General features: G+C 39.2%; 1 pseudogene; it reads right to left on the bottom strand.

Annotated features, from left to right (window-relative positions):
* Positions 1-10415: 10415 nt before the first annotated feature.
* Positions 10416-14624, bottom strand: LOC148006602 (uncharacterized; annotated as a pseudogene).
* Between the last annotated feature and the right edge of the window lie 1429 nt (positions 14625-16053).

Genomic DNA, 16053 nt, shown 5'->3' with positions numbered 1-16053 from the left:
GAAAAGAAAAGAAAAGAAAAGAAAAGAAAAGAAGCCACGCTATGGATCAGCAGCGGCAGTATTGTGTATTTATCTCTTATGGGTGCAGCAAACCATTTGGGAACAGTTTATGGAGCAGAAATTCCAAATTAACCCTTCACTCACTGTGTCATGATATAGAACCATGGCGGTCTCGCTGTCCCACCGTGTTGTAAACTTTGATTCTTTTAATTGGATTCTTTAGGTTGTTTGTGCATTAAGGACGCATTAGGTAAAGGGAGTAAAAAGTGTGAAGGTGTCTTTAAAAAAAAAAAAGAAATGATGGAATTTTCCCGATATTTTTCAGCATCTAATGATATAATCATGTGACATTTTTCAGTTTTTATATACTGAATTATATCAATGGATTTCCACATTAAAAAAAATTAAGGATCCACTAATCTACTTTTTTATTACATGTATTATTTAATATGTGATGTGAAATTACAAATTTTTCACCCTGCCTGAATCAGGTACTTCTCCAGAATGGCGACTGCTACAGCAGACTCCCTTCAACTTTGGTTGTTGATCTAGCTATTGCCCGCCCTTTTTCATCTGACAGTTAAGAGAGTACACAATTCCCCTGGTTCTCATGTGAAGGTAGAAAAAATGGACAGTTCATTATATGACTCAAAAAAGCAAGTATAAAAAATCATTTTGCTTCATTCCTTTATCTCAAAAATTTAGGCATTTCCAGTAAAAGAATGCAAGGTCATCGCCCTGGGGAGCAACTGACCAAGATCAAGGCTACCTGAGTCTTAGGCTAGTCTAAGACTACATTGTCTGAGAATCATTTCAATACAGACTAGAAGATACAGCTCTCTCAGAGTTAATATATCCCAGAAAGAAATCACTTCCCATACAATTAAAATATCAACAATTTAATGATACCATGGGCTCCGTTCTGTGTAATGCTAAAAGAGGAGCTAGCCAAAAAACAGTGTTTTGGATTCCACATATGCTGGGATGGATGATTTTCTATCCAGAAAAGGCCTCAGGTTGTTGAAATACAGTTTAAATAAGGATTGCAAGTGCTACGTAGGCAGTTAGCAGATTTACACAGCAAAGATCCCCAGAATCATTTCTTAAGTGCATGAGAGTCCTGAAATAGTAGTTTCTTTTCCAGTGATGGGATCCTGATTTGGAGGTCCAGAGGATGACAATGCTAGGAAAGGTAGAAGGTAGAATCTGCAGCAGCTGTGGTGGGTAGATCATGCACAAGCTGTGTCTTATAGGAAGTGAGCTTCTGAAGAGTAGCGTGTTTTTTAATATTTACAGGGGATAAGTAGAACCAAGTGGAAATTTCTATGAAGCCGTCAGTAACTCTCATAAAATGGTACAAACTCAGGAGAAGTCTAATAAAACAGTGCTGTACAAAGGGAACCCTAAGTATCCAAAAAACATTCCTATCCAAGTCCACATTTGACTTGGAACTGATAATCGTATCCATATGGAAGACCAGGCCTCAATGTTGTTTGTGACACTCTAATCTCATCTTGAGCATTTTATTAGGGTCCTGTTTTTTATACCATCATGGGCCTTATCGCTGAGTTTAAACAAGATTTGTCCCCTTTTTTATGGTTTGGAGACAAATATCTGGACAATCCTGCTAAACAAACATATATACTACTATCCTAATCTTAAACAGGACTGCTTAGCATACTCCATACCCATACAGAAGGAGAGGGGAAGGAGTTAGGTGGATGTTTCCATGGAAACCAGTAAATGTAATAATAATTGAAATGTAAATAAGAAATACCCAACTGTAAGTAAGAAAGACCCAAATGCTGGATCTAGAGGGAGTAAAAGACAACCATTATATATTTAATAATTTTACAACAACATAATTAGTTAAGGAAGAAAGAAAAAAATTAAAGACTTTTAAGAATTTAATGCAAATGAAGGGACAACATACCCAAACTCATGGGACACAATGAAAGCACACTTAACAAGAGAACTCAAAGTTCTGAGTTTCTCCAAAATCAAACTGGAGAGAGTACAGCAGCAGCTTGACAACACACTTGCAAGCTCTAGAACAAAATGGAACAAATACTCACAAAGACAGCATGGCATACTGAAACTCAGTGCTGTCAACAACCAAGTGGAAACAAAGAAAGAAACAAAAAAGAAAAACAAAAAGAAAAATCAAACAAAACAAATACAAAGAAACAACAACAACAACAACAACAACAACAAAACAAACTCTATGTAGAATGAAAAAAACCAGAAGCTAGTTCTTTGAGAAAATGGCCAAGGTAGAAAAACCTTTGCCGAACTCAGGGGAGGGCACCTTGACTGTTTCGAAATTAACAAAATCAGAAATGAAAAGGGAGAAAAAACAGCAGAAACAGAAAATACTAAATAATTATGAGATCCCATTCCAAACACCTATACTGAACAAAACTTGAACATCAGGAGAAAGTGGAAAATTTTCTACACAGATACTCTTGGACCCGAAGGAATACCACCAAAGATCCACAGGTAACCAAAGACCACCAGAGCCTAGATTCGATGCAATCAGCAAGAGGTTTATTAATTCTGGGGCATCGGGGTTCCTCAGCCTTCAAGCAGGAGAAGATGGCTAAGAACCCCATTCTACAGATATATGCTATATTTAAGGACAACAACCAAAAAAAAAAAAAAGCCACAGGAATGGGGATGGGGCTATCAAGGCCCACAAGGATTTTTTTGGAGCTATAGTCAGATTGTCCTTGGTTCCTGGAACAATGCTGTGGTTTTGGGTGGTAGAAAGTCTCTGCCATTCCTACCGGTCATGTGACTACCAAGAGGAGAGGATGTAACTAGGTAATAAAACCACAAATGAGTGGGGGAGGTATAACTGGTGGAATTTCCCGGCAGGGGAGCACACAAACACCCATCAAAGAGAACTCCAGATCAATTTCCCATAAGAATACCTATTACAAAATACTCAATAAATTTCTAGCAATCTAAATCCCAGAACACATCAAAATAATCACCCATCCCGATCAAGAAGGTTTCATCCAAGGAATGCAGGGATGGTAAAGTATATGTAACTCCATAAATGTAATTCATTGTATAAACAAACTCAAAGAAAAAACCCATGTTCATCTCATTATAAATTGTGATGGTTTGCATATGCTTGGCCCAGGGATTTGCACTATTATCAGGGATGGCCTTGTTTGAGGTTGTGTGTCACTGTGTGATGGCCTTTGAGATCCTCCTCCTACCTACTCCCTCAGATGATTAGTCTGTTCCTGGCTTTCTTTGGGTGAAGATGTAGAACTCAGATCATTCTGCACCATGCCCCCCTGGATGCTGCCATGCTCTCTTCTTGATGATAATGGATTAAACCTCTATACTTGTATGCCTGCCCCAATTAAATGTTGTGCTGCAAAAATTTGCATTGACCATTGTGTGTGTTCACGGAAATAAAACCCTAAGTGAGACAGAAACTGGTAGCAGGGCCTGGGGTATTGCTGTGATAGGCCTGTTCATCCTTTTCTTTGAAAGAATGTGGACTTTGGGACTTTGGATTTGGATAGCAATGGAATGCTTTAAATGGGACTTAATGTGTTTTCTTATTAGGAATGGGGCAATCTTTGTTACTGAGAGTGATTTGTATTGTGCAGGCTTGGCCCAAGAGGGTTCAAAGGAGAACGATTTCAGTATGTGCTGTATAGACTGCTTATGCAGTATTTTGTTGCATAATGTCACTACTTTATGCCTTGTCTGAAGAGTCTGATCAAGGCTAAGGTGAAAAGATTCAGATTAATTGTCTTGACAAAGAAGTCTCAGAAATACCCATCATAGACTTTGTTTTCAGGTTAAGTCTCATGTAGAGCACTTTAATGAAAAACGGGAAGTTGAGAGAGGAAAAGTACAAAATATATGATTTGAGTATTAATGTTATCCAGTGAAATGGAGCTGAATCCTCCCTTGAAGGTTAGTAAATTGAATTAAGGAAGTAATGATCTTTTGCCAAGGTTCCACCAAACTAAATTAGCTCCAGCCATTTAGAAAAATCTTTTAATCCCAGGAGACAGGAATACATGTCTCTAAAACCATAAACTTAGTATTCTGTAGACTACCCCATCCAAGTCATATTCTCTTTAAGTTTCATTTTTAAAAAATCCTACAAGTAGAAATGAAATGTTTAAATTTATTTCTTTTTTTTTTTTTTTGGTTCTTTTTTTTTTTGGAGCTGGGGACCGAACCCAGGGCCTTGCGCTTAAATTTATTTCTAAGGCTCATTGCTATTGTTAAAATAAAATATAGTAACAATACCAACTTGGGAAAGAAAATATAGTTTGAGATCACAGTTCCTGGCTATATCTCATTATTAGATGATGTCACAGGGTCAGGAGCTTGATACGAGAGTACGCAGCTGTCCACTGACAAGAGCAGAGATTGCTTAGATTATGTGGGCTAATGAACAGTTCACTTTCTGAATTCTTCCACAACCAGGGTCCGTCCCTAGGAAATGGAAGCACTCACCTTAGTGAGTATATTCACCTCAAGAAACATAATTATGACAGTATCCCACACATATAGTCACATGCTAACCTGATTCAAATGATCCCTGCTTGAGACTTTCCTTCCTGTGATTCCAGATTGTGCCAAGTTGACAATTATAAGGATCCATCACATCCTCTTCATTTCTATGGTCGGTGAGACAAACTGAAAAGTAAGTCTTCTGGGCTTTGAACAAACCAGAGCACTTGTGCATGGTTGGGGGATTATGACAAGATCCCATTCTATACAAAATGGTATGGTGACAGCCTTAGGGCAACCAACCAAAGAATTAGCAGGGAAGCCCATGATTCCACTTACAGAACAACTGAACAACAGGTGTCATATAGGTTTCCACACAGGTTCATCACACCCATATTCTCAAGACATGCAAGTTGAAACATCCAGACTTCATTAGAGAGATGAAGAAGTAAGGAATGAATGATTTATACAGAGAACAGAGTATCAGTCAACACATCTGCCATAATGTGGATGAACATTCAAGTCCCTTAGTGGTTTTTCTATTGTTCTGATAAAATACCATAACAAAGGAAACACATAGAAAAGCTCACTGAGGACTTACAGTTTCATAGTAAGTACAGTAAGATTTTGCAGCCATTTTTGCAAGACATTTATTCTTATTGTGAGCTCCAAGTTTGTGAATTTGAAAAACCTGTTGCTTGGTGAGCCATTGCTCAGCTCTAAGGCATAACATTGAAACTGAGATATTTCTATAAACAGGATTAAATGAACTTAACCATAAATCAAAATTAAAACAATGTGGCAATTGAGAGTGAATGAACACAGGATGTGGAACGGGAGGCAATGAGCTAAGGAGTATTTAAGGTAGCTTGGAGAAAGAGAAAGACCCTTTATTTTTGGGTAGTCAGTTTAGGAATAAGGTCAGCTGGGTTCTCACTTTGCCTTTGGATCTAGAAGACTTTCACCAAAACATTGGCCTCCTGAGTCTTCAGTGGTAAAACTGAATGTTTGGAATATCACACACACACACACACACACACACACACACACACACACACACACACACACAAGAATGTATCATCATGGCACTGAAAGTGGTGGTAATCAGCAAGTGTCATCATGTTGCCACAATAGGTAAGACATTACACCTTGAATCCTGATCCACAAGGATGAGGCAGAAAAGAGACACTCAGTATTCCTTGGGCATTAGACACGTCAAAGTCTGCCTGTTCCTTCCCTGGGAAACACAAGTCCGTTAGTAAGTCATACCAACTAATCTTTTCCCGAATTGTCCCACCAACCAGGGACAGAATATGCAAACATATGAGAGTATAGTTAGTGTTCTCTTTCAAACCACCAGGAGGTCCTCAGGCAAAGTGAAATGAGCCACCTTCACAATGACCAACAAACACTTCATGTTCCTTAGAGCTTTCAAACATACAGAGTTAGTATTTAGTCAGAGCCAATATGTGGGTGAGAAAAGTGAAAATTAATGTTTCAATAGACACAGAGTATAGGTTTGGAATATGAAAGATACTATGTATATATTCTTGGCGATTGGTACATCATCTTCTTAACATGCTGAATTGGATACCTGTATGTAGAAGGATGGTAGATCACAGACACTGTGTACATTACTGCAAGTAAAAGGAAAAACAAGCAATGAAAATAAGAGGAGGAGGGGGAGCAGGAAGATGTGCAGGAGAAGAATGAAAAGAATAGGAAGATGAGGAAGAAGAGGTGGAGTCAAGCAGGTGGGAGTGAAGTGGAATTGCAAAGATGACGGAAGCAGGGCAGCTGGGACACAGAAGATAGGTTGATGGACATTAGGAGGCATCCCTAACTTTGCTCCATCTAAATCACCAGAAGCACCAAGCCGAGTGAGGGGCTGAAACTTTGCTCCACACAGAGAGGTCACAGATGCCCAGAGGGTACAACAGCTTGTGATGAATCCCTGGGCCTTTCAGTCTGAGAAAGTGTGCACAGCTTCATAAATTGTACCTCTTGTGCAGAATGCTCTTTTGTCAATAGTTACTCCACTGAGTCAGGCTGTAAATAGCTCAGATAATAAAGAACTTACCTTGTGTTGTTTTGTACATGCTTGGCCAAGTGGGTGGAGTTGTTAGGTGTGTACCATTGGAGCAGGTATATCACTGTGGCTGTGGTCATTATGATCCCTTTCCTAGCTGCCTGGAAGCCAGTATTCTGCTAGCAGCCTTCAGATAATGATGTAGAACTCTGAGATCCTGCTGTACTATGCCTACAAGGATGCTGCCGTGTTCCTCTCTTGATGATAGTGGGCTGAAACTCTGAACCTGTAAGCCAATCCTATCTAAATGATGTCCTTTATGAGGTTTGCCTTGTTTACCGTGTCTATTGTAAACAGTTAAACCATGGAAGGTAACATGCAAGGATGAAGGTGTGAGCTGACCCCTAGCCACACTCAGAACACTATGACCCCAGACAGACATCTCAAACTGCAAGTTGATTTAGGTTTGCTTGTACCCAGATGAACTACCGTTTGTGTAGTAAAGGCTGTTTCGATTTAGAAGCTGTGAGAAATTTTTTATTGCTTTCGTATAAATGGTACTGAGAGAGAGCAAATTGTATGTATTGTTGCACAGTTTCTCTGCCTGCTCACTCTCCCGATTGCTGTGACCCTACCAAGGGACCCCAACACACTAAATGATGACAGATATGAGGAGGTAGGGGGCAATTCCAGAAGGAATAATATGATTGGGACATGATTGTCTAGGATGTGCCAGAGATCTGGTTGGGGAATGCTCCATGGAATGTATTTAGTGTGATGGTAGCTGAGACGCACTCCAAAGAGCGTGTGAGGTAGAACCTGAAGTCACCACCTTATGTAACCTCCCTGGAATCCCAGTGAAGGAATCATCATACTAACCCATCTACAAAACCTTCCTGCCTACAGGAGGTGCAGAGACAAAGAAGGAGTGGGGTCTGAGGGAATGGGCTACCAATGACTGGTCCAACTTCAGAGCCATCTCATAGATAAGAACCAATCTCTGACAGCATTAATGATACTCTGCATCCTTACAGACAGGGGCCTAGCATATCTGTCCTCTTCGAGGCTCCAGATAGTAGCTTTCCAAAATGGCCAAATATTGGAGGTAGCTCCAGGAACTGGTGGAATATTTTCAAGGAGGAATTGAGGAATCTGGAAGTAATAAGAACTTCACAAGTAGAACAACAGAGTTCATTGACCTCAGTACTTAAGCGGTCCCAGAGAATTATCCAAAAACCAAAGAGCATTCATGGTCTGGACCTGTGCCGACACCCAAAAACTTGTACAGCCTATGTCCAGCTTGAAGACTGTTATTTATATGTGTTCCCAAACAACTGAAAAAATGATGGTCCCCCAGCCTGTTGGCTGCTTGTCCTGTCTGTTCTCTTAACTTCGCTGCCTATTCTCGTGGACATGGCAATAATTAAAAAACACTTGTTATTTTACAATATGTACAGAAGACAAGTTTTACGACTATGTTTTAGCTAATTTTATTTACATATCTTTGCAATAGGAAATGTCTACTGTATATAATACTCACAACGTAAGTTCAAACACTGTATAAATAGGACTTAAAATTTTGCCTCCCAATCTCCATATCTTACATGACTTAATAACCCATATCACAATAAAGACACACACACAAACACACACTAAATATTTTCTTAAAAATACATCTCATTTCTTTTACGTTATCTAGCATCTTTAGATAATCTCTTTTGATGACATACTTGAAGTGGAAGTACCAAATGGTACCTATTTGGTACCTGAAGAACCACAGAACTTTAAAAAATATGTACATATAAATAACAATCAATGGTATGGATTTTCAAATGAAGGATACACACACACACACACACACACACACACACACACACACACACACACACACACAAGAAACCACCCAGCACAAGCACACATACACACAGTTCTGTATTTAATATGCATAAATCATCTCACTGCCTGGGCCACTCCCAAACTTCAACATTGCTAACGCCCCCCCACCCCCGTGAAAGTTCTGATTGATTGCTTAGTAAAAACTTTATCACATCTTTGCTACTCAAAACCGACTTGGGGAGCTACCGCTGAGGCTCCTCTTCCCTGAAACTTACATGGACTGTAATCTGTCTTTCTCAGCTCTCAAGCCTGCATCCAATTTGTTTCCTGGTCTGGTGATCCTCCTTGCTCTTGAATTCAAAAGTGATTCCTCTGTCTTTGCCTAGACATTGGCCTCTTGTAATTTCACCAATAAGAACGTGCTGGGGATAGGGAGTCTCAGGTCTCAAATGCAGGATTCTCATGTAATTTGGGAACCAATTTAGCACTAGAGGACATTACAACCAATCAACACCAATTGGGAAGAAGCAACGAAGAAACAAGCTCCAGCCCCAAGAGTTCCTCCCTTTTTTAGTCACCCTCCTTTAATCATCTGGTGAAACTAAGTTCACGTTCCCAGGCAGACAGGAGTTGTGGACTTCCCATTGGTGGCCACCTTCCTTTACTCATCTTTATGTTTTTGAAAACATAATGACGGTCTCTAATAATGCCCCGGCTATTTATCTCAGTCTCCTCAAAACACAACACGGGCTTTCCTAGCAAGTGCTAGGCTTGTGTTCAGTCCCCAGCTCCGGAAAAAAAAAAAAAAAAAAAAAAAAAAAAAACACAACACGGGCACTCTAACATCAAAGAACGAATGAATATCATTGGCTAAACAGTAACACCCACATCCTAAAACAGTTGACACTTTAATCTACATAAGCATCTACCCCGAAATTCTGGACAGTGGGAAAATGTATCTGAAATTGGCCCAGATGTGTTTCGTTATTTTTTAATAGATTGTTCAATTCTTTTTCATTCCAGTGTTATCCTCCTTCCGGTCTACCCTGACTGTTCCACATCCCACACCTCCTCCCTACCACACCTAAGAGGATGTCCCCATCCCACCATCCCACATTGTGGTGCCCTAAGTCTCCTGAAGATATGTGTATCTTCTCTGAATGGGTCCAGACCTAAATGTCCTCTATTGTATATGTTGAGGGCTCCTATGATCATGTATATGCTGACCGGCTGGTTGCTCAGTGTTTGAGACATCCCAGGGGCCCAGGTTAATTGACATTGCTGGTATTCATATAGGATCACTCTTCAGGTTCTTCCAGGCTTTTCCTAATTCAACCACAGGGGTCCCCAGTTTCTGCCCATTGGTTGGGTGTAAATGTCTCCATCTGACTCTTTCAGCTGCTTCTAGGGTCTTTCAGAAGTCTGTCATGATAGGCCCCTGTGTGTAAGCATACCATAGCCTGAATCATAGTGTCAGATCTTGGTGCCTCCCACTGAGCTGGAAATCAATTTGGACCTCCTTTTCCTCAGGCTCTTCTCCATTTTTGTTCTTCTAGTTCTTTTACACAGGGACCATTCTGGTCAGAGATTTTGATTGTGGGATGGCAGCTCTATGACATTCTGCATCACAGTGATTAGGGGATGTCTTACTTGTCACAGTTTAGGCTTTGACTTCATTTTCTGTCCATGATCCAGGAGCAGCTTTATTACAATAAATTCCTACCATTTTCATCACCTGGGTTTGCGTTGTGCTGTATTTGAGAGAACCCTATTGCACAAAGGCTTTTCCACATTTTTTATACTCATATCTTTACAGCATGATTATTTTCATGATGATAAAGACTTTAGAAATGTGCAAAGACTTTACCATATTCAATGCCTTCATAGCTTTATTTTTTTTGCCCCGATGATGATATGTGAGAATTGAAAAGACCTCCCCATATTAAATCTATTCACAAAGTTACTATCTGGTACGGATTGTTTCATGTTGGTGAAGTCTATAGAAATACATGAAGGTTTGACCAGGTTAAATGCACTCATAAGGTTTTATTAAATACACTCAAAGGATTTTTCTAAATATTGGTTTATTTTGTGCCTTTGAATATGACTGATATGCGAAGGCTTTAACACTTTGCTTACATTCATAGGGTGTCCCTCCTGTTTGTCTTCTTTTATGTATTTGAAAGATGATTGCTCGTTCAAATACACAGACATAATCACACTGATTATCTTCATAGGGTTTCTATTGAGTATGTCTTCTTTTATTTACCTAGAACGTACTGCGATTTGCAAAAGGTTTACCACATTTGTTACATTCATAGGGTTCCTATTCAGTGTGTATTATTTTATGGGCTAGGAGATGACTGTTTTGGGAAAGGTTTTACCACATCAGTTACAGTCCAAGCATTTTTCTCTAGGACCTATTAAGTCATGCAGTTGAAGATGCTTGTGATGTCTAATGGTTTAAGAACATGTAACACATTCATTGGGTTTCTCTGCTGTATGTGATTGTTTATGTATTTGGAGGTCACTGCTTTGTATAAATGTTATAAAACCTCAATGGATGCATTCAAAAAAGTTTTGTTCCTGTATGTGTACTTTTAAGATTTTAGAGACCACTGCTTTGTGAGAAAGCTTTGGAACATTGGTTAAAGTTAAAGGGTTTCTCTCCTGTATGTGTTCTTATATGTCTTTGGAGATAACTGCTTTCTGCAAAGGCTTTGCCACATTGGTTACATTCATAGGGTTTCTCTCCTGTATGTGTTCTTATATGGCTTTGGAGATGACTGCTTCCTGAAAAGGCTTTACAACATTGATTACATTCATAGGGTTTCTCTCCAGTGTGTGTTCTTTTATGTTTTTGGAGACTGCTGCTTTAGGCAAAGTCTTTGCCACATTGGTTACATTCGTAGGGTTTCTCTTCTGTATGAATTCTCATATGGCTTTGGAGATGACTGCTTCGTGTAAAGGCTTTGCCACATTGGTTACATTCATAGGGTTTCTCTCCTGTATGAATTCTTATATGGCTTTGGAGATGACTGCTTCCTGCAAAGGGTTTGCCACATTGGTGACATTCATAGGCATTCTCTCCTGTGTCTGTTCTTTTATGTTGTTGGAGACTACTGCTGTATGCAAAGGTTTGGCCACACTGGTTACATTCATAGGGTTTCTCTCCTGTGTGAGTTCTTATACGTATTTGGAGAGTACGGCTTTCTGCAAAGGCTTTGCCACATTGGTTACATTCATAGGGTTTCTCTCCTGTATGAGTTCCTATATGTCTTTTGAGATGACTCCTTTTTGCAAAGGCTTTCCCACATTGGTTACATTCATAGGGTTTCTCTCCTGTGTGTGTTCTTTTATGTGTTTGGAGATTACGGCTGTCTGCAAAGGCTTTGCCACATTGGTTACATTCATAGGTTTTCTCTCCTGTATGAGTTCTTATATGTATTTGGAGATGACTGCTCTGTGCAAAGGCTTTGCCACATTGGTTACATTCATAGGGTTTCTCTCCTGTATGAATTCTTATATGGCTTTGGAGATGACTGCTTCCTGCAAAGGCTTTGCCACATTGGTTACATTCATAGGCATTCTCTCCTGTGTCTGTTCTTTTATGTTGTTGGAGACTACTGCTGTATGCAAAGGTTTGGCCACACAGGTTACATTCATAGGGTTTCTCTCCTGTGTGAGTTCTTATACGTATTTGGAGAGTACGGCTTTCTACAAAGGCTATGCCACATTGGTTACATTCATAGGGTTTCTCTCCTGTATGAGTTCTTATATGTCTTTTGAGATGACTCCTTTGTGCAAAGGCTTTCCCACATTGGTTACATTCATAGGGTTTCTCTCCTGTGTGTGTTCTTTTATGTGTTTGGAGATTACGGCTATCTGCAAAGGATTTACCACATTGGTTATATTCATAGGGTTTCTCTCCTGTATGAGTTCTTATATGTATTTGGAGATGACTGCTCTGTGCAAAGGCTTTGCCACATTGGTGACATTCATAGGGTTTCTGTCCTGTATGGGTCCTTTTATGTTTTTGGAGACCATGGTTTTGGACAAAGGCTTTACAACATTGGTTACATTTATAACGTTTTTCTCAATTACATGTCCTTTTTTGTCTTTTGAGACTGCTCCTTTGTGCAAAGGCTTTACCACATTGACTACATTCACAGAGTTTCTCTCCTGTGTGTGTTCCTTCATGATTTTGGAGAGCACTGCTTCTTACAAAGTCTTTACAACATTGGTTACATTCAGAAGGTTCTTCTCCATTATGTGTCCTCTTATGTGTTTTGAGATTATTCCTCTGTACAAAAGCTTTACCACATAGGTTACCTTCATAGGGCTTTTCTGCATTATGCCTTTGGGTATGACTGTGAACTGCAAAGTCATTACCATACAGAATAAAATCAAAGGTTTGCTTTCCAGTAAAACTTCTTTCATACCTGCAAATACAATTGGCACATGTAAATTTTTTCTCACATTAATTATATTCATGAATCTTTTTATATCTATGAATTCATTTCAAATTTGGTTTAAGTGTAAACAGCAAAATGATCTTAACATAATATCAGTTTGTTTACATTCAAAGGTGTTGCTTTTTATTATGGGTTGTCTTGAATGTTTGAAGACACATGGAATAGGAAGAGAATTGATTACATGACTCATATTTATTCCCTAATTTTTCTATTAAGAGTGTTAACATATTTGAAGAGAACTCAATGAACTCAGAGCATTTGTAGACTGACTGCAAAGACAAATTTTGCTATCTTTGAGGAATACTAAAATTGCAACATGAGCCAATGCAAAGAGGACAATTTCTATAACCCTAATCTCATAAAGTGATTCAGCACTTTGAATGTGTAAATGTCACCAATCATAGTCAAAAACGAAACATTTATCAACTTTTCCCACATTAAGAAACTCTCCTCAAAGTGGTATCTACTGTACATCTTCTAATTGTTCTGGAAAAGCGAGAGGTATGTTGCTTCTTTCAGTATCAGTATGCTCTCCTGGCTTGCATTGACAGGGACATATGACATCCATATCAAAAGAAGAATAACACATAACAGTCAACACATTACAAAAGAAAACTTCTACATTACATTTACACAATTTCACTTTGTTTTCCTTACAGAACTGTGGTACAGGGTTTAAGGTTTCTCCACAAAACCATTCTTAAATCTCATAGACTGTTCATATCATTAAATTTAGTCATGCTGTTACAGAATATGGTTCAGAACAATTTACTATGGACTATTTGCTTATTAAAAGGGTGTAGACATATAATGATGACCTAATCAATATTTGATGCAGTGTTTATTTTACCCTGTTTCTTTTCTTTAAAACTTGCTGCACACATGAAATTTTCGTGGGAGGCATTATCTTATCATCTTTCACGTGAAAATTACCTTCCATGTCTTCCAGAACTTTTATAATATTCTTCAGTAGTATTGTCTTCCAAAATGTATCCTAAAAATGGTATCAGAGAAATTATGTTAAATAATTGGAATTAGGCAACATTTAAGATACTATCTTTAGTGAACTTTAGAACCATGTCTGATTTACTCACTTCATTCTTCCTCATTTTAAGTGAAATAAAAAAAAAAACTGAATCAGGGTTGGGGATTTAGCTCAGTGGTAGAGTGCTTGCCTAGCAAGCGCAAGTGTCCCTGGGTTTGGTTCCCAGCTCCGAAAAAAAACCAAAAAAAAAAAAAACAAATTAAATATTAAACAAAACCAGCTGTGCCTATATTTTACAAAGTGAATGATACATTCATTGAATTACCTATAGCGCTGAGATTCCTACAGGTCTCCAGCATTATACCTTGGTAGAGACTCTTCTGAGAAGGATTCAGCAATGCCCACTCTTCCTGAGTGAAGTTCACATGCACATCATCATAGGTCAGGACATCCTACAAGATACAATACATGTGTACATGATACATCATGATACCGCCTTCCACTCTCCATTTGCGCCAAAAGCTGGAGCTTTCCCAAGGAACTGCACACCCAAAACCGGTCTTCAGGGGTGGTCTATCAGGAGCACTCTCACTCCTATGCCCACAGGTGAAACTGCACTTTCTCTCCACTGACTATCCAAAGGGAGATACACCAGGAGCTTGCAAGGCACAGGAATGTCTGAGTAACCTGGGATGCGACCCTTATGGTCTGCATCTGCTCCCAGAGCTGAGGCGGTCCTATTGCTCTCTAGATCAAAAACTTCGCAACATTGAGATGGTCTCTTAGGAGTGCTCTCATTGCAAATCATACAGGTTGGAACACACATTTGCTCCACAGTTGTTAAAGGAGAGATGAGCTTGGAACAATCTTGGCAATGGAGTGGTGGGGAGGCCTGGCAGAGGACAGACTTGGTCTCTATCTGTACCCAGTGCTAAGGGTGTGTCATAGCCCTCCAGACCAAAAACAAGGCCAGAGAGTACTGGTCTCCCAGGAGCATTCTCATTCCTAGGATCAAAGGCATATGAGTCTGCAGGAGGAACAAGCTATTGTCAGAAACAGCAAGATCAACTAACATTAGCAATAACTGGATGGCAGTAGGCAAGCATATGAAGCGAAGCATCAGAAAACAACACTAATGTCATCATCACAACGCAGTTCTCTCACCACAACAAGTAATGGGTATATCAACATACCAGCAAAGCAAGATTTGGATTGAAAATCACATCTCATGGTCATGATAGAGGATTTTAAGCAGGACATAATTACCTCCTTTAAAGCAATACAGAACACATGTAAATAAGTAGTTGCCTTAGGGAGGAAACATTAAAATCCCCTAAAGATTTACATTAAAAAAAAAACTAAGAAAGAGGGGAAGAAATTGAACAAAGTCATCTAGGATCTAAAATTGTAAATAGGAACAATAAGGAAACCACAAGGAGAGACAAACCTGAAGATAGGAAACATAGGAAAGAGATCAGGAGTAGTATGTAAGCATCACCAACAAAATGTAAGGGATTGAGAGAGAATATCAGGGGCAGATGATACCATAGAAAACATTGACACAACGGTCAAAGAGAATGCAGAAAACCCCCACAAAACTTCTAAGTCAAAACATCCAGGAAATCCAGAACACAGCAATGTTGTGAGAAGAGCAAACTTAAGGTTAGTAGTTATTGAGGATAATAAAGATGCCAAACTTAAAGAGACAGCAAAGATCTTCAAATTTTCTCAGAAGTAAACTTCCCTAACTTAACTAAAGAGATGCCCATGAACATAAAAGAATCCCACAGACTGAAAATAGACTGGACCAGAATAAAATTTCCTCCCATCACACACATCATTTAATGTCTGCTTCCTGCTTTATGGATTATGTTACAATATGTGTGATTTGTACTATTTACAGAACCAGCAGTATGAGCGCATGAGAAACTTGCATCTCAGAAGCTCCGTTTATAACTAAGAATTGAATTTCTGTGAATCATGCCATTGACTGGAGGTAATAGAAAGGTAAAAGGATTCTAATGAAATACTTCTGAAGGAACCCTATTACCTCTTTTCTACTAATTTCTAAACAATTGACAAAATTAGTCACACAAAACTGAATGTAGAACATTCAGAAATTCAAGAACTCACAAAATGACATAGGAAAGAGAGTTCATCGCCCAGACTTGTGGGCACTCCTGAGACTGCACAGCAGTAGAGACTGCCAAATCTCCCTACCATTGCCCACATCCCTG

Source organism: Rattus norvegicus, chromosome 3 (genome assembly GCF_021556685.1).
Source record: "Rattus norvegicus strain SHRSP/BbbUtx chromosome 3, alternate assembly SHRSP_T2T, whole genome shotgun sequence".
In the NCBI taxonomy this organism is placed as follows: domain Eukaryota; kingdom Metazoa; phylum Chordata; class Mammalia; order Rodentia; family Muridae; genus Rattus; species Rattus norvegicus.
The sequence above is the reverse complement of the archived record's forward strand: the minus strand, read 5'-3'. Positions and strand labels throughout refer to the sequence as shown.